Source organism: Anomaloglossus baeobatrachus, chromosome 1, assembly GCF_048569485.1.
Source record: "Anomaloglossus baeobatrachus isolate aAnoBae1 chromosome 1, aAnoBae1.hap1, whole genome shotgun sequence".
NCBI lineage: Eukaryota > Metazoa > Chordata > Amphibia > Anura > Aromobatidae > Anomaloglossus > Anomaloglossus baeobatrachus.
This window is the reverse complement of record NC_134353.1, coordinates 872,173,641-872,196,899: the sequence shown is the minus strand read 5'-3', so window position 1 is coordinate 872,196,899 and position 23,259 is coordinate 872,173,641. Positions and strand designations below refer to the sequence as shown.

General features: G+C 43.8%; 1 protein-coding gene across 1 annotated transcript in view; it reads left to right on the top strand.

The window, feature by feature from the left end:
* IPO11 (importin 11) overlaps positions 1-23,259 on the top strand; it is a 643,145-nt gene that overhangs the window by 98,620 nt on the left and 521,266 nt on the right. The gene's annotated exons all lie outside the window — the stretch shown is intronic.

Here is a 23,259-nt window from a genome sequence, read left to right as displayed (position 1 = left end):
TGTTGCTTAGTGTGACGGGGCCTTAAGGGATCATTGATTAAAGGTTAGGAAGTGATGATATAACAAAAAAATGTTTCCTTTCTACAATTCTTAAAGAGACATTTCAGAAAACGCTAGAATATGCTATGTGTGTAGTGTGAAGACCCCCATACATGTCAAACTAGAGTCGGATGAACCCTCCGATAGAGGTGAGATAGCCATGAGTCTCATATTTTATCTTAGCCTCACTAACGTTTTCCCAACAGGTGATGTTGGGAGAGGGAAGGCTGCCAGCTGAACGATCAGCTGAATCATCATCCTATGATGGCAGTGTCCGTATCCTAAAATTTCCGCTGCCTGTTTCCTCTGGCGGGTTATCTCACCGAGAACAAAAGGACTAGCAGTCCAAAATGGGACATGTCTGGATGCTTAGCTCCCCCGACATCACCTATCTAAGGTTGGTAGGCCCTCGTATACTTTAGACAGCTGACAGCTTCTAGTTTAGTCGCCGTCAGGCCGTCAGTCTAATGGGTATGGGAGCCCCTAGGGCTAGACTACACCATTATACTGAAGGGCTGTGTATTGCTCCTTCCATTTCTCAATAATCCCACTCACATGTGATGGTGGGATATTTAGGAGAGAAGAAACTGACTTGTTACACCGGTGACATCTTATTACAAGATCAGTGAGATCTCTACAACTAGACATTGTGTCACAAATGTTAGTATAGGCAAACAGCACAGCAAGTGGCGGTATACTACACACCGAGTGCAATAGGACCAAATACAGAAGCTTGACTTCAATGATTAAGATCTGTCCAAAAACGTCTGTCCATGTAGTTTACATTTAGGTATCTGCTGTTCTGGATGAGCTGTAAGATGAGCAGTCACGACTCTGAAGCTCATGTCGGGGAGATTTCTCAGCACATTTGGGATTGCAGCCCTGTCACTGTCTCTGTTCCCCAAGGTAATATGAAGTACACCACAGAAATGGAGATTCCAGTTGGCGCTGCCAATCAATCACAAGTTTTGTAGAAACCCCTACTGTCATTTGTAGCATATGCTTCTAAGTTCAGCAGACACCTGGTACAGAACGACTTCCTAAATGAAGGGTTAGATGTACCACATAAATATATTGTACATTGCCCCACCATATCTAAACATCCATTGTGTGGTCATTGATGAGGAACAATCATCTGGTCCATGGTTCCTACAGTCAGCGGGACATCATGGATTACACGCAAAACTGTGTTGAAAGCCCCATGGGATATGTTTTTTGTTGAAAAGGATATTTTTTTTTGGGTCCTAGGGGACAAGCCTGCCATTATCGAGGCTCCTGTATCAATGGTGTGTGCCACATGTGTACTTTTCTATCCCTAGCCATATAATGTTCTCACATTTTGTAAAACTTACAGAATACCAAATCTGATCTTACAGTTGTCTTATTGTTTGTTCTTTTTACCTACAAGTCAGTGACTACTTTTATGGCCAGCAGTTCTGTCAGCTATGTATTGTATACTTACGACCAATCTCAAGTTTTTTGAAGGACAGTCCCATGAACTGGTCCACGAAAGGGGTGGGAGCTCAGCAAAATTACTTCCAAATGTGACTGTCCAGGAAGGTTTGGGGCTTTGTCTGGAGTTTTTCTTGTTGGGTCCCAAATTTAGTGCTGTAAATGTTGGTAAGGATTTAGTGCTCGGCTTTAAGGCGTAGTAATGTTATTAACGCTGACGTGTGACGTCTTACCGCTACACTTTGTATTTATTGTAGTTCCTTGGGGAGGCTGTCACTCCTTTTAGCTTATTCCTTGTAGTCCGCTCACCACCACCCTTAGCTGAATCGCATTTTGCACATGTTTTTCTTTAATTTACTTACAACTGTTTACAGTTTATCACATAAAAATGACTGTGAACGTCTCGTCGTTTCCAGTGATTGCTCTAAGCTCATTTTCAAGAGCTCCTCAAGGATGTGAAACGGCTTCCGCTTTATTTGTGGAAAGAAGCCGAGTTGAGTGGGGATTTCACAGGTCAGTGTCCTCCACATGTGTGAAAGTGTGATAAAATAATAAACCTGTTCTCAAGAGTCTCCAGAAAGAAATATCTTCACAGAAGACGCATGTTGTCCCCCCTTCCTCTGTTAGCAGTGTGCTATGGAATAATTAGTGTTGATGTCTCTGTCTATGGGAATGTGTTTAAAGGGAACCCCAAATCGCAGGCAGCAAGAGTCCGACAGAATACAGCCAGGTATATTCATTGCTCTAACATTTCAGAGAAAGCATAATTAAAAGGTCCAACCCTCGTCCGGCTTCTCCCGTGCTGCTGCAGGTGATTGACAGGTCTCTCCGAAAGCGGGAAACACAGCAATCACTTCTAGCAATGACAGACTTGTGTCGTCTCTGATTCTGGTTCCCGGACGGAATTTTAAAACATGGCTCCACTGAAATGCTGGAGAACAGTATACCTCGCAGCACTCGGTCTGCCAGGATTTGATTCATGCTGCCCATGGTTGAGAAGTAAGAATCTAGTAACAGGTTGACTTCAATATATCTAAGCCATAATGCAGTCTGTAGAGCCGGTAAATTGAATATTACCAACCCACAATACGTAATGAGTGGTTCGATCCTACCTAAAGAGCATTGATGGCACCATAGTGTTCTGTCCTTGAGGGTGGGTCACTACTTTGCAATAGTGGCCATTTCTCTGTAAAACTGATAGGGAACGCTTTTTCAGCCAATTCTGCCTCTGAGCGGTGCTATTGCAGTCCGCTCATCCCCATGAAGTGACCCCCTGGACTCTGACCTCTGAGATCCGGTGATGTCACGTCAACTTCTTGTTGACCTGACATAACCATGGCAGGCCCAAGTCTCCCTGAGTGACAGGGCTGTGGGTGGAGTTTCACCACTCGTCACAATCCAGCGTCACAGCGCAGCATGTCGTGCGTGCTCTCCTTCACTGTAGAGCGCCGCAAGCATGAGCGATGCTGGGCTGTGACGAGCAATGAAACTTCACCCACAATCCAGTCACTCAGGGAGACTGGGGCCGGCCACGGTGATGTCTAGTCAACTGGAAGTTGACCTGACATCCCCAGATTTCAGAGGTCCACGGAGCCCTGGGGGTCACTTCTTGGGGATGAGTGGACCAGGATAACGGCACCCCGAGGCAGAATTGGCTGAACAAGTTATTTAGAAAAAGCCTTCCCTATCAGTTTTACAGGACAGGGATGTAAATATATAAAACATATATATATATATATATATATATATATATATATATATATATATATATATATATATATATATATACAGTTAGGTCCAGAAATATTTGGACAGTGACACAATTTTCGCCAGTTGCGCTCTGCATGCCACCACATTGGATTTGAAATGAAATCTCTACAACAGAATTCAAGTGCAGATTGTAACGTTTAATTTGAAGGTTTGAACAAAAATATCTGATAGAAATTGTAGGAATTGTACACATTTCTTTACAAACACTCCACATTTTAGGAGGTCAAAAGTAATTGGACAAATAAACCAAACCCAAACAAAATATTTTTATTTTCAATATTTTGTTGCGAATCCTTTGGAGGCAATCACTGCCTTAAATCTGGAACCCATGGACATCACCAAACGCTGGGTTTCCTCCTTCTTAATGCTTTGCCAGGCCTTTACAGCCGCAGCCTTCAGGTCTTGCTTGTTTGTGGGTCTTTCCGTCTTAAGTCTGGATTTGAGCAAGTGAAATGCATGCTCAATTGGGTTAAGATCTGGTGATTGACTTGGCCATTGCAGAATGTTCCACTTTTTTGCACTCATGAACTCCTGGGTAGCTTTGGCTGTATGCTTGGGGTCATTGTCCATCTGTACTATGAAGCGCCGTCCGATCAACTTTGCAGCATTTGGCTGAATCTGGGCTGAAAGTATATCCCGGTACACTTCAGAATTCATCCGGCTACTCTTGTCTGCTGTTATGTCATCAATAAACACAAGTGACCCAGTGCCATTGAAAGCCATGCATGCCCATGCCATCACGTTGCCTCCACCATGTTTTACAGAGGATGTGGTGTGCCTTGGATCATGTGCCGTTCCCTTTCTTCTCCAAACTTTTTTCTTCCCATCATTCTGGTACAGGTTGATCTTTGTCTCATCTGTCCATAGAATACTTTTCCAGAACTGAGCTGGCTTCATAAGGTGTTTTTCAGCAAATTTAACTCTGGCCTGTCTATTTTTGGAATTGATGAATGGTTTGCATCTAGATGTGAACCCTTTGTATTTACTTTCATGGAGTCTTCTCTTTACTGTTGACTTAGAGACAGATACACCTACTTCACTGAGAGTGTTCTGGACTTCAGTTGATGTTGTGAATGGGTTCTTCTTCACCAAAGAAAGTATGCGGCGATCATCCACCACTGTTGTCATCCGTGGACACCCAGGCCTTTTTGAGTTCCCAAGCTCACCAGTCAATTCCTTTTTTCTCAGAATGTACCCGACTGTTGATTTTGCTACTCCAAGCATGTCTGCTATCTCTCTGATGGATTTTTTCTTTTTTTTTTCAGCCTCAGGATGTTTTGCTTCACCTCAATTGAGAGTTCCTTAGACCGCATGTTGTCTGGTCACAGCAACAGCTTCCAAATGCAAAACCACACACCTGTAATCAACCCCAGACCTTTTAACTACTTCATTGATTACAGGTTAACGAGGGAGACGCCTTCAGAGTTAATTGCAGCCCTTAGAGTCCCTTGTCCAATTACTTTTGGTCCCTTGAAAAAGAGGAGGCTATGCATTACAGAGCTATGATTCCTAAACCCTTTCTCCGATTTGGATGTGAAAACTCTCATATTGCAGCTGGGAGTGTACACTTTCAGCCCATATTATATATATAATTGTATTTCTGAACATGTTTTTGTAAACAGCTAAAATAACAAAACTTGTGTCACTGTCCAAATATTTCTGGACCTAACTATATATATATATATATATATATATATATATATATATACATATAAAAAGATATTTGGATTGATCTAATCTATGCTGAATATAATAATTTTTTTTTCTTGCCATTTCAGCATAGATTAGACCAGTGGAAGAGCTTTTTTTTTTCTTGAGCATTATGTGGACAGCGATCCTGACAACTATTTTTTGCTGTGCAGTAAACATTGATTCTTGCATTTTGCTTTTTCTGTTTTTTTGTTTTTTTTTCTTCTTTTTTTTACTTTTGTATTATTTTTTAATTAAAAGTGTTGCAGTTCTCCCTCTTATCTCGCACAGATAGTTTTTTTCCTTATTTAGGAGTCACAAAAAAGGCTAAATGATTGCGGAATTACTTTCTATTCTTTATAGTTTTCTTTTTAGTCTAAAAGTATGATAACGTTTTTCCTGTATTATCTTTTCTTGCTAAGAAGCTCTCTGCACACTTGGGGTCAGCGATAAAGTGAAAAGAAAACCTCGTTTTTGGTCATATTTTCCTAATCGCACATTTTGGTTTAATCCTTCTCAGAAATGTTCCATAATAGCGCTGCTCTTTCCTGCTTTAATTGGCCTGATTTGCATGTAATTAAGGAAGCGGGGTAAACACTTCTTCGCCCCCCACCGCATGTGACGCCGTTTCTGTCTGTTGTGCTCTATGTGAAGCGTTCTTCTGCCGCCGCCGCTGTGCAGACCGCCCTATAAGCCGTGGGCATCTTCTTATTTACTCTTTTTTTTTTTTTTTTGCATCCTTCTGCTGAAGACATCACTCCGGTAATTCCCACAAGCAGCAGTATTGTTTTCTTGCTTTGACGCCCACTTGTTTGGCATCTGCTGTCATTTTGTGCCTCAGGATCGTTTGCAGTATTTGCTCAGTGCATTTTTAATATGAATTCCTGCATCCGACACAGAAAGTAAAATACATAGTAATCAAATTGTCACACAAAATATAAATAATGCCCAAAAATGGACTGATCGGCAAACCTCAATATTACTGCTGATCCTGTCGGGCAGAATGATTGATCATTTGCTGAGCCATCTGCACATGTCCTAGCAGTTAATGGCAGACTTTATGGTGTCTTTTACTCAGCGCCTCCCTCCTTTTTCTCACCTTTCCATAGACTTCAATAGGCAGCTGTAATCTGATCCCTAAGTGAGCTGACAGCCATCTTTCCTTGAGCATGAAGTATTTTAGTTATATACATTACTTAGGCTGCTTTCACACTGAGTTTTTTTAACATGCATCCTGAACATTTTTTTAACGCAAAAACGGATCCAGTGCAAATGCGTTTTCATTTCAATGCATTTGAAATGGACTCGCGTCAACATGCGTTCACCTGCGTTTGCGTGCGTTATATTGAGGATCCAGCGACTTGCAGTTTTTTAACATTTTTCAAAAACGCTACTTGTAGCATTTTTGAGCTGCGTCCAAATACTGCAAATTGCTGGATCCTTATTATACTGCACGCAAACGCATGTGAACGCTGGCATGCTGATAGACAGGATCCTGCTTGCTCTACTGAGCATGCACAGAAACCAGCCTTGCGCGATCAGTCTCTCCCCCTCCCTCTTTGTCTCTCTCCCCCTTCCTCTCTTCCCCTCCCTCTCTGTCTCTCTCCCCCTCCATCTCTCTCCCTCTCCTCTCTCTCTCCCGCCTGAGAGCTGCAGACACTCGTAACCAAGGTAAATATCAGGTAACCAAGCAAAGCGCATCTCTTAGTTACCGGATGTTTACGTTGGTGACGTGTGCAGGAAGCAGGCAGCCCGGCTCCTAGCAGCTGCGGATGCTCGTAACCAAGGTAAATATCGGGTATCCAAGCAAGTTACCCGATGTTTACCTTGGTTACGAGCCTCCGCAGCTGTCAGATGCCGGCTCCCAGTCTATCACATTCAGTTCCACTGACTCCCAATCACATGACTCCAATGCCCGCCCATAAACTTAAAGTGACAGGATCCTGCAAAATAACATATGCGTTTGCATGCGTTTTTTTGCTGTAAAAGCAGGATCCGCTTTTACAGCAAAAAAATGTTCATGACGCATGTTAAAAAACGTAGTGTGAAAGCAGCCTTAAAGGGAATCTGTCACCAGGTTTTTCCCTTATGAGCTGCGGCCACCACCAGTGAGCTCTTATATACAGCATTCCAGAATACTGTATATAAGAGCTCAAGCCAATCTGTATAACATAAAAAACACCTTTATAATACTCACCTAGGGGCGGTCCAGCCAGATGGATGTTGCTGATCTCGGTCCAGCGCCTCCTTTGTTCTTGCGATCACCGTCCTTCTGCCCAGCCCTATGTGCAGTATGTGTCCTGCGTCATTCACAGAGAGGTCTCCATTGCGCTCCGGCTGAGGGCAGATCTAATACTGTATTGCGCAGGCGCGAGAAAAGAGTCAAGACCACAAGCACATGCTCACGTCTGCGCATGCTCACTTTGATCTACCCACAGCCAGGCATATCAAAGTGCCCATGCGCCGGAGTGCAATGGAGGCCTCTGTGTGATTGACGCAGGACGCGTTATGCACACGGGACTGGGCAGGAGGATGGCGATCGCAAGAAGAGAGGAGGCGCTGGACCAAGAGCAGCAACACCCATCGGACTGGACCACCCCCTTGGTAAGTATAGCAAAGGTGTTTTTTACATTATACAGAGCGGCATGGGCTCTTATATACAGTATTCTAGAATGCTGTATATAAGAGCTCACTGGTGGTAGTCACAGCTCATAAGGGAAAAACCTGGTGACAGGTTCCCTTTAACTTTAGCTTTGGCTTACAGTTTTTATACAAGATTATCCTGAGCCAAAATACAGTATAGTAGCATTATATCCTTACTAACTGAGTACTCTACCATAGTATTGTATGCACTCTGCAAGACACCACATTCATTGCTGATTTTCCTCATGAAAGTCAACAGGACTGCAAAATTGCATCCGGATATTGGGATCAGTGTAAAAACTCCGACATGCGGGCTGATATTCTCCTTTAGGCCGGGGTCACCCGAGCATTACTTCCCTCTTGTGAGACAATTGGATCGATTATGCAAATGACATGCCGATGCGATCAAACTCTGATTAGAATGTCCGTATAGCGTGATCTGATCTGATTCTCTCGCATGAGGGAATCAAAGCACACTATTAGGAAACGATAAAGAACACATTTCTCCATTCTTTGAGTCTGCGGAAATCGGACTGCACTTGGATGTCATCCGAGTGCAGTCCAATGATTTCCATGCGCCCATAGACTTGAATGGGTGCTGGTTTTATAGAGTCAGAGAAGGGCGGAGACAGAGAAAAACCAAGTAGGTGGGAAGCTACACTGAACTGTTCGGCCATGTGGTGAGTTTTTTTGTACCTCACTATGTATAAGTCAAAACCATGAGTGGAACAGTCATTGGAAAAGTATAATAGAAACCCGGGCACCATTTCTGTATTTTTTTTTTTACCCACTCCTGGTTTTGTCTTATAAATACTGAGGTAAAAAACTCACCAAATATTCAACGTGTGCACGTGGCCTTAGGATGCACCGAGCACCTGTAGTTGGTCTGAGCAGTCATTCTATGCTGACAGATCCCTTTAAGCACACAGATCTCGTACATAATGAAATACACTGTGAAAAATCACTGCACCATATGACAGGAGCCATTTTCTCACACATACAATGTGTTTGTCCAACTTGTGCATTGAAAGCCGCAGACTCTGTAAATAAGAATAAAATGCAAGAATAAAACGAGAAAAGTCCCTCAAAAAGGCTGTCACCAGATATCACAATACACACTGCATAGATTGCTAAATACATCTTTTACCCCTGATGATGCTGCTGTGTTTGCTTTTGTCAGAATATCTCTACACCTTTAAAGGGAACCTGTCACCAGGATTTTCCCTTATAAACTGCGGCCATCACCAGTGAGCTCTTATATACAGCGTTCCAGAATACTGTATATAAGAGCCCAGGCCGCTGTGTAAAATGTAAAAAACACCCTTCTAATAATCACCTAGGGAACAGTCTGGTCCGATGGGTGTGGCTGCACTCGGTCCGGCACCTCCTCTATCTTGTGCGTTTGCCGTCCTCCTGCCCAGCCCCATGTGCATGACTCTTCCTGCGTCATTCACCCTGAGGCTGCCATTGCTCTCCTGCACATGCGCACTTTGATCTGCCCGGCTGAGGGCAGAGCAAAATACTGTAATGCGCAGGCCTGATGAAAGGTCAAAGACCGCCCTCGCATGCGCACTATAGTGCTTTGATCTGCCCTCAGCCAGGCACATCAAAGTGCATATGCGAAGGAGTGCAATGGAGGCCTCTCCGTGCTTAACGCAGGACACGTCATGCACACGGGGCTGGGCACAAGATAGAGGAGGCGCCAGACCGAGAGCAGCGACACCCATCGGACTGCACCGCCATCTAGGTGAGTATTATAAAGGTGAATTTTATATTCTACAGAGCGACCTGGGCTCTTGTACAGTGTGTGCACCCATATCCTGTCCACCGCCATTAACTTGAGAACGACAGCAGCTATAGGCATAGAAGTGGTGTCTAGGTATTGTAAAGTATCCATGCATTACGCAATGAAACCACCTATAGCGCCACCTGGTGGAAAACAACGGAGTTTAGCAATTTTATCTCGAAAACGGAACGAGATAGAGAAAAAAAGTGAATTACAAAGTTGTAGGGCATCATCAATTCAATACAAATCGACACCTTGCATACAGAAATGCTATGATATGAAACCCATGACCCCCCCAAAACATTGAATGTAGATACCGGCTATGTTACATCTGTCTCTAACAGCAGCGGGCTGAGCTGTTAACTACTTACATGTCACTGTCAATCTCAGGCAGCAGCATGTAAATGGAGCGCTTCCCATTGCACCTTCACGACAGATTCTATCTGCCCGTGGGCTACCGTGGCTCCTGGTGGTCTGTTTAAGACCCCCTCTGCTTCCATCTGCCAGCTACAGGCTGACCTTCTCAGGAGAATGCAAATTTCACTATATGCTGCTAAACTGTGATATTACTGGATATAGTATAAACAAGCAGATGGTTACAGGTTCAAGAGCAGCACAGTGGTTAACACTGCAGCCTTGCAGCGCCGGGGTCCTAGGTTCAAATCCCACCAAGGACCACATCTGCAAGGAGTTTCTATGTTCTGCCCACTTTTCCGTGGTTTTCCTCTGGGGTCTCCGGTTTCCCTCCCACACTCCAAAGACCTTTAGATTGTGAGTCCCAATGGGGACAGTGTTGCCAATGTATGTAAAGTGCTGTGGAATTAATTAAGTGAATAAATATATTATTATTATTATTATTATGAGGACAAAAACATAAGGTTAAAAAAAAAAATAAAATGTAAAAAAAATTAATCATCCACCTTTCCCCTTATTAAAAATATAAACATATTTGTGATTGCCACCACATCTATAAAAGTCATATTTATTAGAATATAAGATTAATTAACCCGTACGGTAAACGCCTTGAGGAAACAACAATCAAAGGTTTTATTGGTCACCGCACCTCCGTAAAAATGCAGTAAAAAGCTATGAAGTGGTGCGGCTGCAGCCACAGCCACCAAATGGTACCACTGGGAGGCCTTTGTGACAGGGCCAGAGTTTCACGTCATGCATTAAACCCCTGATTGGGTCCCTTTCTGAAAGAGAAACATTCTTCCCGTCTTCTAGGGCTGCTTTCACACTTCCGTTGTTTTGCATCCGTCACAGTCAGTTGTGTGACGGATGCAACGGATGCCTTGCAGATAGCGGCACAACTGATGTGACTCAAGCTGCAAAAAAATGATCTGTTGATTGTTTGTTTTTACCGGGGGCCGCCTTTTGTGAACGATCAGCTCATTGCCTGGGGGCCCGCCTTTTGTGAACGATCAGCTGATCGCCCGGGGGGGCGCCTTTTGTGAACGATCTCAGCTGATCGCCCAGGGGCCGCCTTTTCTGAATGATCAGCTGATCGGCCGGGGGGTGGCCTTTTGTGAATGATCAGCTGATCGTCCTGGGGCCGCCTTTTGTGAACGATCAGCTGATCGCCCGGGGGCCGCCTTTTGTGAACAATCAGCTGATCGCCCGGGGGCTGCCTTTTGTGAACGATCAGCTGATTGCCCGGGGGCCGCCTTTTGTGAACAATCAGCTGATCGCCCGGGGGCCGCCTTTTGTGAACGATCAGCTGATTGCCCGGGGGCCGCCTTTTATGAACGATCAGCTGATCGTCCGGGGGTCACCTTTTGTGAACGATCAGCTGATCGTCCGGGGGTCACCTTTTGTGAACGATCAGCTGATCGTTCCGGCCGGTGGAACTGAATTTACAGTCGATCATGGTTTTTCACTGTGCACATGCTCACAGTAAAAAACCGATCCACCGCACACAAAAAACGTTACATTCAGCGTTGCTCCGGCCTGACGGTCAGTTAGTAAATGACTAATCCGTCACGCGGCGGATGCAACGCAGGGCTATCAGTCACAATCCGTCGCTAATAGAAGTCCATGGGGAAAAAACGGATTCCTGCTAAATATTTTGCAGGATACCGTAATTTCTCAAGGCGACGGATTGTGACTGATGCAAAACAACGCAAGTGTGAAAGCAGCCTAACCATCTGTTTTTGGTACTACTGTATTCGCTGTGGTCTCCGAGGTCCTTCTTTACTCCTTTCTGTCTATCCTATCTCTGCTCTTTACTGTCTCAGCCCTTTTCTTCTTTTCTTTTGGTCACTCGGGTGTGTTTTTTATGTGTCTGATTAAACTTGGTCTATTCTTAAATATAACCCTTCTTTTGTAGCCGATTGTGACGATTGTTATGCCTTCTGTTATTGTTTTGAATTACTAAAAAAAAAAAAAGAGCAATGAAAACTCTATAAATACCCTAAATTGGGATCGTTACAACCGTCAGCTCGACATGCAAAAGTCAAGCCCGCAGTCATCTTCATCCACATGAAAAATATTAATGTTACTGGTCTCGGTGGGGTGGGGTTGGGGGGTTAATGATCAATTAAATTAATTATTTTCTGAATATTTTTTTTACCACTTTGAAACAAAAAATAAAAAACCTAAACAAGTCTGGGATTGCGGTGACCAGTCTGACTTTGACAATCATGCTGCCATTTTTTGTGTTTACCAGAAAATGAAAACTGTAGGAAGGACCCCCCCAAAAAAACACTGCAGAATTCCATTCTTTTTAACATTTCCTCCCACTTTGGAATTTTTTTTCCCAGTACATTTGTTTGGTAAAATGAATGGCATGGAATCGATGAAACCTTCCAAAATAAAGTAGGGAGATTGCCAGCACCCCAAACCGCGGTCATACAGAGGAGGCCAAGGACACTTGGAGGCCTGAAGGACTTTTGGCTGTGAGTCTATGCTACTTCCAACCGGAACATATCCTCCTTCACACATTCAAAACTACAACTCGTCTTGCAAAAAAGCCTTTATGTGAATATGTGTAAAAAATAGTTTTATAGCTCTTGGAATCAGGGGTGGGAAAAATGCAAATGGAGAAATAGTAAATTGGCTGCGGAGGCGAGGAGTTAACAAGGAAGAGCGTGCGTGCGATTCTTAGTGACTGTGAGTCAGCCCACCTGAGATCTTCCTGTGCGTAGTGACGGACCCGGTTTCATCTGTTGGACGGCTTTACATTATTTCTTCCGACTGCTTATTTGCCTCGTGTAAATTGCTTGTCAGGTAGAAGCTTTCATTATATAGCAAAAAAAGTGTAATAGCCGCGCCGACACGCGAAAGCCGGCATCATTCATTAATTTGTCACCCACTTAAATAATTGATACAGAGCGCCAGGCAGTATAAACTTTTTTTTTTTTTTTTTTACCAAGTATTAAATATTCTATTCAGCTGCTTTGAAAATGAGTTTTGAAATTGTTTTCCGTGACCTGACGGTTGAATCGAAATTCTGCGTAGTTCCCAATCATCATATCAAGGGTGTAGAGCGAAACTCCTAGCCTGACGCCCCCCAGTTCCTCTCCTCGTTTTCCTAATATCATTTCTATTAAGTAATTGGCTTTTACCTTTTTTCTCCGGGAAGTTATTTTCAAGTCCTGCGGTGCCGGTCCCAAGCTAGTTTAGAGGGTACAGAATCAATTTCATATGTAATGAATATATTTCTTATAGGGAATCAGATGCGATCTGTAGTTTCAGGCGAACCTGCCGCGTGCTGCGTCCCAAGCAGCGGTAACGTATCCATCCGTGAGACCCCGGTAATTGACGCTTAAGCCAGAGACTGATGGGAATCATAAGCGGGCGCTATAATAATGTAGTAACGGCTTTGCCGGCCATTTTAAAGGGTAAAAAGACTTTTTATGTCCCTACTGGAAAGTCAGGAGGGAGCTCAGCGATCCCACAAACGACAGAGCGTCATATAGGAAACAGAAGTGCGGCTAATCGGGTTTCTCTCCTGTTGCTGAAAGTTGTTTATTTTTTTTATTTTATTTTATATAAACCTAATGGAAGCACTTTGTAATATATTTTTTCAATTTTTTTTCCCTATTATAGCTGTAATTACCTATTTTAACCAGATGGGGGAGCTGTGTAACAATAAAACTGCTGGTTTCTAATTTATAAAAAAAAAATAAAATAAAAAATGGAAAATATGCATTTAGGTTACTGGGTGAAAATGCCCACTAATGCGATTAATGCAATTTACTAACTAATTTATATATGAAAAGAGGTTGGAAGCATGGCGCAGGTAGGTATAACCAGAAATATATGGTAGGTGGGGATTGTTTAGTTTTTTGTGTATAATATGGCAGGACATGAGAATATGTCCTTATGTATAAAGGATTCTTGTGTTTCTTGGTTCTCATATGTCATTTGACACTTACATTATACATTATAGTGGTTATATAACATGTACGGTGTAATGCTGAAAATAATGTAAAATACATAATCAGGGCCACGGGGAAAGGGGCATCTTACAGAGTATATAGGTTATCTTACAGAGATATATAGGACAATACCTGCTTTTGTTTTGTTACTGTGCTTCCGGGTTGCCAACTTATATTTTGATGGAGAACTTATCCAATAATCATGGACAGCCAATATTATTTATGGACACATTAAAAACCATAATAAATCATGAGGATTATAAGTGATTTATGTCTTTTTTTTTTTTTTACCAACTATCCCAAAAATCTCTAGACTGGTGGCAACTCTGCTGTGGTTGTTACAAGTCATTGTGAAGTTGTGGGCTGACATTACTTGCGACCACCATCCCTATCAGTGTAGTAGGTATGGCGCTGGCAGCCGAGGCCGATGGGAGGCTTCTGACTCATGGATAACTTGGTGGTAGTGATGAGTGAGCACTACTATGCTCAGGTACTTCGTACTTGTAACTAGTGATTAGCGGGCACTACCATGCTCGGGTGCTCAGTACTCGTAACTAGTGATGAGTGAGCACTACCATGCTCGGGTGCTTGGTACTCGTAACTAGTGATGAACGGGCACTACCATGCTCAGGTGCTCTGTACTTGTAACTAGTGATAAGCGAGCACTACCAAGCTCAGGTGCTTCCTATTTGTAACTAGTGATGAGCGGGCACTACCATGCTCAGGTGCTTCCTATTTGTAACTAGTGATGAGCGGGCACTATCATGCTCAGGTGCTCGGTACTTATATGTAGTGACAAGTGAGAACTAACATGCTCGGGTGCTTGGTACTCGTAACTAGTGATGAACGGGCACTACCATGCTCGGGTGCTTCGTATTTGTAACTAGTGATGAGCGGGCACTATCATGCTCGGGTGCTCTGTACTCGTATGTAGTGACAAGTGAGCACTAACATGCTCGGGTGCTTGGTACTCGTATCTAGTAATGAGCGAGCACTACCATCCTCGGGTGCACATTACTACAAGGGGGCAATATGAGCACATTACTACAGGGCAGCAAAATGTGCATATTGCTACAGGGCACAATATGGGAACATTGCTACAGGGCACATATATCGGCATATTACTACACGGGACAATATGGGCACATTACTGCTAAGGGACAATATGGGCACATTACCACAGTGGACAATATGGGCACATTACTACAGGATGGGGACATTGCTAAAAGATGAGGACCAGGATGGAAATATGACTGCAAAATGGTGGCTAAAATTACTATATGGTGGTAAAACGATATTACTTACAAGAAGGAGATAAAATGTAAAAAAGAAAAATCAAAATAAAGAATGATTTTATTTTTCCCATAAAAAGTATTTTTAATATATAAACTGAAATAAAACCGTGCACATTTATTATAATAAACAAGCAAAAAATGTTCAAAAAATGTGATCCAAAAGGTGTATAGAAAAAATATGTGATCACTAAAAGTGTCACTGGGTCCAGCAAAGCATGCTGCCCCCCAAATACATATTTTTTTCTATGTGTGGCCCTTATACTCAGCCGAGTTTGAGACCCCTGCTCTAAGATCAGTGGCCACTTCCATCTGAGAACATTTTGCTTGAAGCCTTGCAATGCGAGGTACTGTTGATCAATTGTTAGGTGTCATCTTGGTCTCATGGTGTCAAAATGTGAACAACATGATGAAGAGGACTGTTTAATACCAATTCTAATTGAACTCCAAAATGTATTGGGTGAATCAAGAATCAAACACCTGTTGTGAATTTTGCCATTAAGCTCCTTGTTAGGCTACTTTCACACTTGCGTTGGACGGGATCCGTAGCATTGCGTTGTGTGACGCATGCGACCGATGCATTTCATATAGTGGCACAACGGATGCTACGGATTGTACAAAATAACGCAATCCGCTATAGGTTTTTTTCCTTGACTTTACACATTTGAGCATGCGCAGTTGTGTAAAGACGGTTGCGTTAACGGAATCCGTCAAATGACGCATTCTAACGGAATCCGCCACCATAGGCATCCATTATAAAAACAACGGACACCAACGGACTCCTGCAGGTTGCGTTTTTTTGACACTCCGCCAAGCACAGAAAAACGCTACATGCAGCGTTCCATCCGCCCGACGGTCACTCGCGGTCAGCGTCAAAACAACTGATGCGCAGTGGGACGGATGCAATGCAAGACCATCCATTGCTATCCGTAGCTAATAGAAGTCAATGAGGAATATAACGGATTCCTGCAACGGTTACTGTAATTCCTCAAGGCTGCGGATAGCAACGGAAGCCGTCCAACGCAAGTGTGAAAGTACCCTTAGAGAACAAGTTGTGCAAAAAGTCCTGACACATTGAACAGTTGGACATGAGCATCCAAAAGTGTAGAGAAGGTCACATTAAGTTCATCTGAGAAGGTTAGAGGGCATTTTAGGATCATCCTGAAATTTTCTCCGACAGTCCAATATCTGTCACGGTTGTCTCTTGCTATAAGAGTTTAGTGAAGAAAAAGCTGTGGAAAATAAAGCGCAATAGGGTCTTACTCTTATATGTACAGGGCAGGGGAGGGGGGAGCAATATTACTCACCAACTGTAGTTGTGACAGTCACAACTACTATAATCACATGTAGAAATGGACCACGGCAGCATCAACCCAAAGCGGCAGATAACAGAGAGAGGTAGAAGACGGGTTTCTAATGCCGCGCCAATGATCACAAGTCTGAGGATCAGATTAATGTAGCTTTATTGTTGCATAGATCTACGCGTTTCAGGAGCTCTGCCCCCTTCCTCAGGACCATAAGAAATAAGACAACATCAAATCTACCGTGGTAGATACATGTGTACATTAAATAGACAAAGTGACGTCAGAGTACCGCCCCGTATAGAAAAAACAGGCGGGAACGGGTGCATTGTGAACCATATATGACGCAATACAAGTGAATACATGCTGAAGGCACAAAACATAAAACCTCGTCTCATATAGACATTCGCGGTGTGACCTCGACATAATAAATTGTGTAACACTTGAAAAATGTTAATTATCTAATTGTGTGTGACAGAAAAAAAAATATATAATAAAATCCACTGCATCCGGATGTGCAAATGTATATACACAAAATCTGTTAACGTGAGAACCTCCGGGGAGAGCCTAGAACTCATCCAGAATTATAAGCGGAGAACTATAGGCAAGTGCGGATCAGACTTGTGGAGGCTCAAGCACATCCACCCAACGGGTGGACTGACTGTTCATGTGGGTTCTCTCCCCCCGCGATTTTCTCTAACTAGTATTGACCCTTGGGTTTGTTTTTGAATCTTTCTACACCTTTTCCACTCATTTATTAAAAACACATTTATTTGGATATATATATATATATATATATATAAGCTTCTTCTATGTTTATTATTTCTTATTCCCCGGGTGTGATCTCATACCCTATTTTTCTATGCACTCCCCGTCACTCTCAAGTTTCATTATCTTCCTGTCCTTAATGCTAACTGAGACACTTGCGTTATGCTGTAGCTGACGCATGCGCACCCACTTTTTTTCCCACGGGTCTGAACTCTATTCACCTCTTCCCCTTCTGATACTCGCTTCTTGCGCAGCCGCTGTATATTTTTTCCCCACGGTGTTCAACTGTATAGAACTCTCACTCCTTATGAAAGTCAGGAGCGGTTTCTGTACTTTCATTGAGGGTTAGGCGGGCTTTACACACTACGACATCGCAGGTGCAATGTCGGTGGGGTCAAATTGAAAGTGACGCACATCCGGCATCGCATGCGACATCGTAGTGTGTAAAGCCTAGATGATACGATTAACGAGCGCAAAAGCGTCGTAATCGTATCATCGGTGCAGCGTCGGCGTAATCCATAATTACGCTGACGCGACGGTCCGATGTTTTTCCTCGCTCCTGCGGCAGCACACATCGCTGTGTGTGAAGTCGCAGGAGCGAGGAACATCTCCTACCAGCGTCACTGCGGCTTCCGTAGGATATGCGGAAGGAAGGAGGTGGGCGGGATGTTTACATCCCACTCATCTCTGCCCCTCCGCTCCTATTGGCCGCCTGCCGTGTGACGTCGCAGTGACGCCATACGACCCGCCCCCTTAATAAGGAGGCGGGTCACCGGCCAGAGCGACGTCGCAGGGCGGGTGAGTCATTGAGAAGCTGCCGTAGCGATAATGTTCGCTGCGGCAGCTATCACACGATATCGTACCTGCGACGGGGGCGGGGACTATCGCGTGCGACATCGCAGCATCGGCTTGCGATGTCGCAACGTGCAAAGCCTGCCTTACACTATTGTTGATGGCACCTCTATGCATGTATGTGTGGGCATATGTATATGCATATGTGTTATATATGTATACGCCTGTACAATTAATCAATTTTCACTCACTTCTGTCACGGTGGATGTGGTTTATTAAAACGGTTCTATATACACAGTTTTTTGTCTTGGAGTTCTGCAGTCTTGGTGCAGAATTCTTTTTCTCCATATCGTTAGGGTGACTTGTATACATCTTTTTTGGTGTTGTCCTTTCTTCCTCCACACGTCTTGATCTACCACTATTCCCGTTGGGTGGACGTGCTTGAGCCTCCACAAGTCTGATCCGCACTTGCCTATAGTTCTCCGCTTATAATTCTGGATGAGTTCTAGGCTCTCCCCGGAGTTTATCACGTTAACAGATTTTGTGTATATACATGTGCACATCCGGATGCAGTGGATTTTATTATATATTTTTTTTTCTGTCACACACAATTAGATTATTAACATTTTTCAAGTGTTACACAATTTATTATGTTGAGGTCACACCGCGAATGTCTATATGAGACAAGGTTTTATGTTTTGTTCCTTCAGCATGTATTCACTTGTATTGCGTCATATATGGTTCACGATGCACCCGTTCCCGCCTGTTTTTTCTATACGGGGCGGTACTCTGACGTCACTTTGTCTATTTAATGTACACATGTATCTACCACGGTAGATTTGATGTTGTCTTATTTCTTATGGTCCTGAGGAAGGGGGCAGAGCTCCTGAAACGCGTAGACCTATGCAACAATAGAGCTACATTAATCTGATCCTCAGACTTGTGATCATTGGCGCGGCATTAGAAACCCGTCTTCTACCTCTCTCTGTTATAAGAGTTTAGTGACAGGTTTCGGGTCTGAGTTTCACTTTTCCCCTGTGAGACTGCTAATTCAATGTGTTTTTTTTTCCTTTGGTAGTTGTAGGGTAATGGTAGTATTCCCTGCCAGCAAGCAGGCCAATTACTAGTTCAGGTGTTTCCGGTTTGGGACCACTCCTAGCCCCTTTGCTACCAGCAGAAGGAGCCGGCTATTCTTAATTCATTTGGATGCTGGTCTTGGAGGTATAAGCAGCTGCTGACACCGATTGCTGAGTTTCTAGTGTGGCTGCGGTCTAGGCTTTGACTGCAGCAGTTTGTTGTAGTGTTTTCCCCCTGTCTGGCTACCTTTCCCGATGTGTTGACTCAGTGCAGTGGTGGGGCTAGCGTCCATCACCTGCCTACTCTCTAGCCAGGGACAATTATAGGGACATCTCAGGGCTTCAGGTTCCTGCACGGAGACAAGTGAGGGGACTGGCTAGTAATGCAAGGTACAGCGGCAGGTAAGTGAAGGTGTTCATCTTCCCTCTCACTAGCAATAAGGCCAACCATTGTTAAAGTGTCCCTGGTGTGTCCCTTGTTTGTCATGGTGTTACTTCTGTTTAGTTGTGTGCGACAATATCCCTAAAATGTTTGCGACTAGTGTTACGGGACATCCTGGGATATGTCATACACACATTGTTAATAATAGCCTTCTAAACTAATTTTGATATGACACAAATCTGACTTATAGGGTCTCTGTACATATTATACAGGTAATAACTCTATCACTCTTAGGCGGGCTTTGCACACTATGACATCGCAGGTGCAATGTCGGTGGGGTCAAATCGAAAGTGACGCACATCCGGCGTCGCAGTCGATATCATAGTGTGCAAATCCTTTTTGATACGATTAGTGAGCGCAAAAAGCGTCGTTATCGTATCATCGGTGTTGGGTCCGACATTGCCATAATGCTGGTGCAGCGACAGGTACGATGTTGTTTCTCGTTCCTGCGGCCGCACACATCACTGTGTGTGAAGCCACTGGAGCAAGGAACATCTCCTACCTGCGTCCCGGCTGCATTTTTACATCCTGCTCATCTCCGCCCCTCCGCTGCTATTGGCCGCCTGCCATGTGACGTTGCACGACCCGCCCCCTTAGGAAGGAGGCAGATCACCGGCCATAGCGACGTCGCAGGGCAGGTGAGTGCATGTAAAGCTGCCGTAGCGATAATGTTCGCTACGGCTGCTATCACAAGATATCGCTGCTGCGACGGAGGCGGGGACTATCGCGCTCGACATCGCAGCAACGGCTTGCTATGTCGCAGCGTGCAAAGTACCCCTTACACTGTGCAGTCATTATATTGGAATTAGATATTGATTAGTTGTCTACTTGATGTGGAAGACATTTCATGGTTTCTTCCTTCCTAAATATGTGGTAGCCGGCAGCCCCCTGTATGGCCGCTTAACTTCCATCCTTTGTACATCAGCTGAATAATAATCCCGGAGCAGATGCTGTCATACCTGCTTACATTACACTTAAGTGGCCCATTAGCCCAATCAAGTTTTCATGCAGTTTTCTGCCACGCGGTGATAATTGATGTCTATTGATGAACACTTTTCCAGTTGATAAAAAAAAAAAATGACGACGTTTAAGAAATGGCTCTTCCACATCCTTATTGATATTTAGCGGTCTCCCTTTTATGGATAAAGTAGAAAGCGTACAATCATACATCTCTTCTCGAGAGTACAGAGATAATTATTTTGCTTCAGTAATTGAAATCCTCATCAATGAAACATTCCACTCGGAGCCGTACACCTGCTGTGATTTTAGAGACTGGTAATAGGAGTTTGCTTAAATGGATTTGTAGATGCCTTCTGAATTTTAGGAGAAAGTCATAAATGAGACCGATTTTTTTTAAAGAGACATCTTAAGGGCTATGTACACATTCACGCGGAATTTGAATTTAGTAATCAGATGAAGAATAAAAGAAAAGTTAAATGGGTAAAGTTCCAAAGTGCTTGTGAAAAGAAGCCACCTCACAAGTCACTTCTTATTAATTATCCTCTCCATTTTCTTGCAAGCGCTTTGCTTTAAAAGATTTGGCCATCTTTACAAATCTGCCTCTGCTTGCAGCGTTGGAGAGTGCACACTTCGGGCCAGCAGCTACGCCTCCGGACTCTAGAAGCACACCAACCCTGGAGGCAGGGAGTGATGCGCTCTTGAAGAAAAGTCTTGAGGCAACCTTTTTTAAGCTAAGTGAATCCAGGGAAGTTCGGTGGGTATAGCGAGACTTTTGATTAAGTTTTGTTTGGGACAAGAACCCCAATGGAAGTCACTAATTGGGCAGTTCGCATAGCGATGGTCGCGTGAGTGATGTTCATACGTAAAGTACTCTGTGATACTACCACTAGGGGGTGCAGGAACACAGGGTGGATGTAATGTTCTTGCAGTTTAGCGCAAGCCCACTAGAGGACACTAGCACCAGAGCAGGGAAGTAATAGAAAGGTCAGTTAGCCAAAGGTGAGTGGCAGGATGTCACGTCAAGAACAGAGAAGCAAGCGCAGCCGAAGTCAGATGGGAGTCAGCAGTCGGAAGCCAGGAAATCATGTTAAGAGGTGAAGGGAAGCACAGTCGTAGTCAGAGCACAAACCAGGGTCAGAAGCCGGGGCTGCAAATAAGTATAGAGGAGGGAGCGGGACGAGGACAACAAGTGGAGAGAGGAGACGGGAGATCAGGAAGTCAAACTAGGCAGGACGGACAGAGGTCAGGGAAGGAGTACTAGATAGCTGGAGACCGAGAAGATAAACAAGGCAGGATGGATGGAGATCAGGGGACAGTGTACTGGATAGTGGGACAAGATCTGACAAACTTCCGGAGACCAGGAAGCGCACACGGCAAAGCAGGAACTATTACTGGCGGCGTTTCGAAGGAAACCACTCCAAGACAAACCAGCGTGAGTCCCAGAACGAGGTAGAACAGAATAGGCTCCTCCCAAATGACAACCCCTGGAGGATACCGATAGCATGACAGCAAACCCATAGCGTGGCTCAAGAGTGAGTCATGACACGCCCAAATTCTGTTGTTCTTTTTTTTTTTTGTAAAGTCTGTGTTTTATACAAACACCAAACCTTGGGTTCACTCATCTCTAGTCTTCATTCATTTTTTTTACTATTTTGCATATGCAGAGTGTGTAAGCGCTTATCTTGCTATGTGCTTTGCAAAACTGATAAAGTCAGTCACAGCTCGTGCTTCTGTCTACTTGCTCTGTTCTCCCCTTCCCTTCTCTCAGAGTTAGGCTGTATTTGCATATTTGAGTGTTGCACTCTGAATACGCTCCTCTATGCATGGACTGGGTGACTGTCTACTAACCCAAACTTAACAACCTCATATATGTTTGTGAGGCTGTGAAGTTCAGGTTGGGAGATACACGGCCAGTTTGTGAATATCGGACATGTGAATATTGCCTTAGAGAAAGAAGGTGAGAGAGGGCATGCACAAGGAAAGCTTTCTCAAGGAGAGTAAAAACACAGGCTAAAGAGAAAAAGATAAGAATATGCATTGAAAATTGTAGGATAGAAGCTGTGATGATATTGGCTAATGAACCTTCAGCACCTTTTACGCACACAGACCTCTCATCCAGCCTATGTTACTGGGAGGAACATTTCCAGAAGTGAAATGTCTGAAACTTTTATCAGATTGCAAACTGTAGGGTCTGAAAATGAAAGAAGGAATGAAGATCATAGACTACAATTATTATTAAAGAGGATCACCTACCAGGATTTTCCTATATAAACTAAAGCCAGTGCTATACTGGTGCTATCATGCTGATTCTATACATACCTTTAGTTGTAAGATCGGATGTATAGTTTCTGAAATACAGGCAAGTAAAATTTGTGCAATGCACTGTTACTTGATTGATAGCAGCTACAGAATATCTAATAGGTGGGTCAGGTCTTGCTAGTTATTCCCGCCCCTGTCTGCCTGCCTGTTTTATTTTCCTCCTGTAATTACAGAGACCAGGGGAGGAAGGACAAATAGGGACGGGAATAGCTAGCAAAACCAGACACCCTTATTATATATTCTGTAGCACCTATCAATCAAATAACACTGCATTTCACAAACTTTACTTGCCTATATTTCAGAAACTACCGTATTTTTCAGACTATAAGATGCACCGGTCCATAAGACGCACCCTGGTTTTAGAGGAGTAAAATAGGAAAATAAAATTTTAAGCAAAACATGTGGTCATGACACACTGTTATGGGGCGAGGATCTGCTACTGATACTGTTATGGGGGTAATGTCCCCAAATTCTCTACTAAGGTACCTCATCCTGGTAATGATCCTGCTGCCTTGTATATGATCCCCATCCTTGTATATATGTCCACC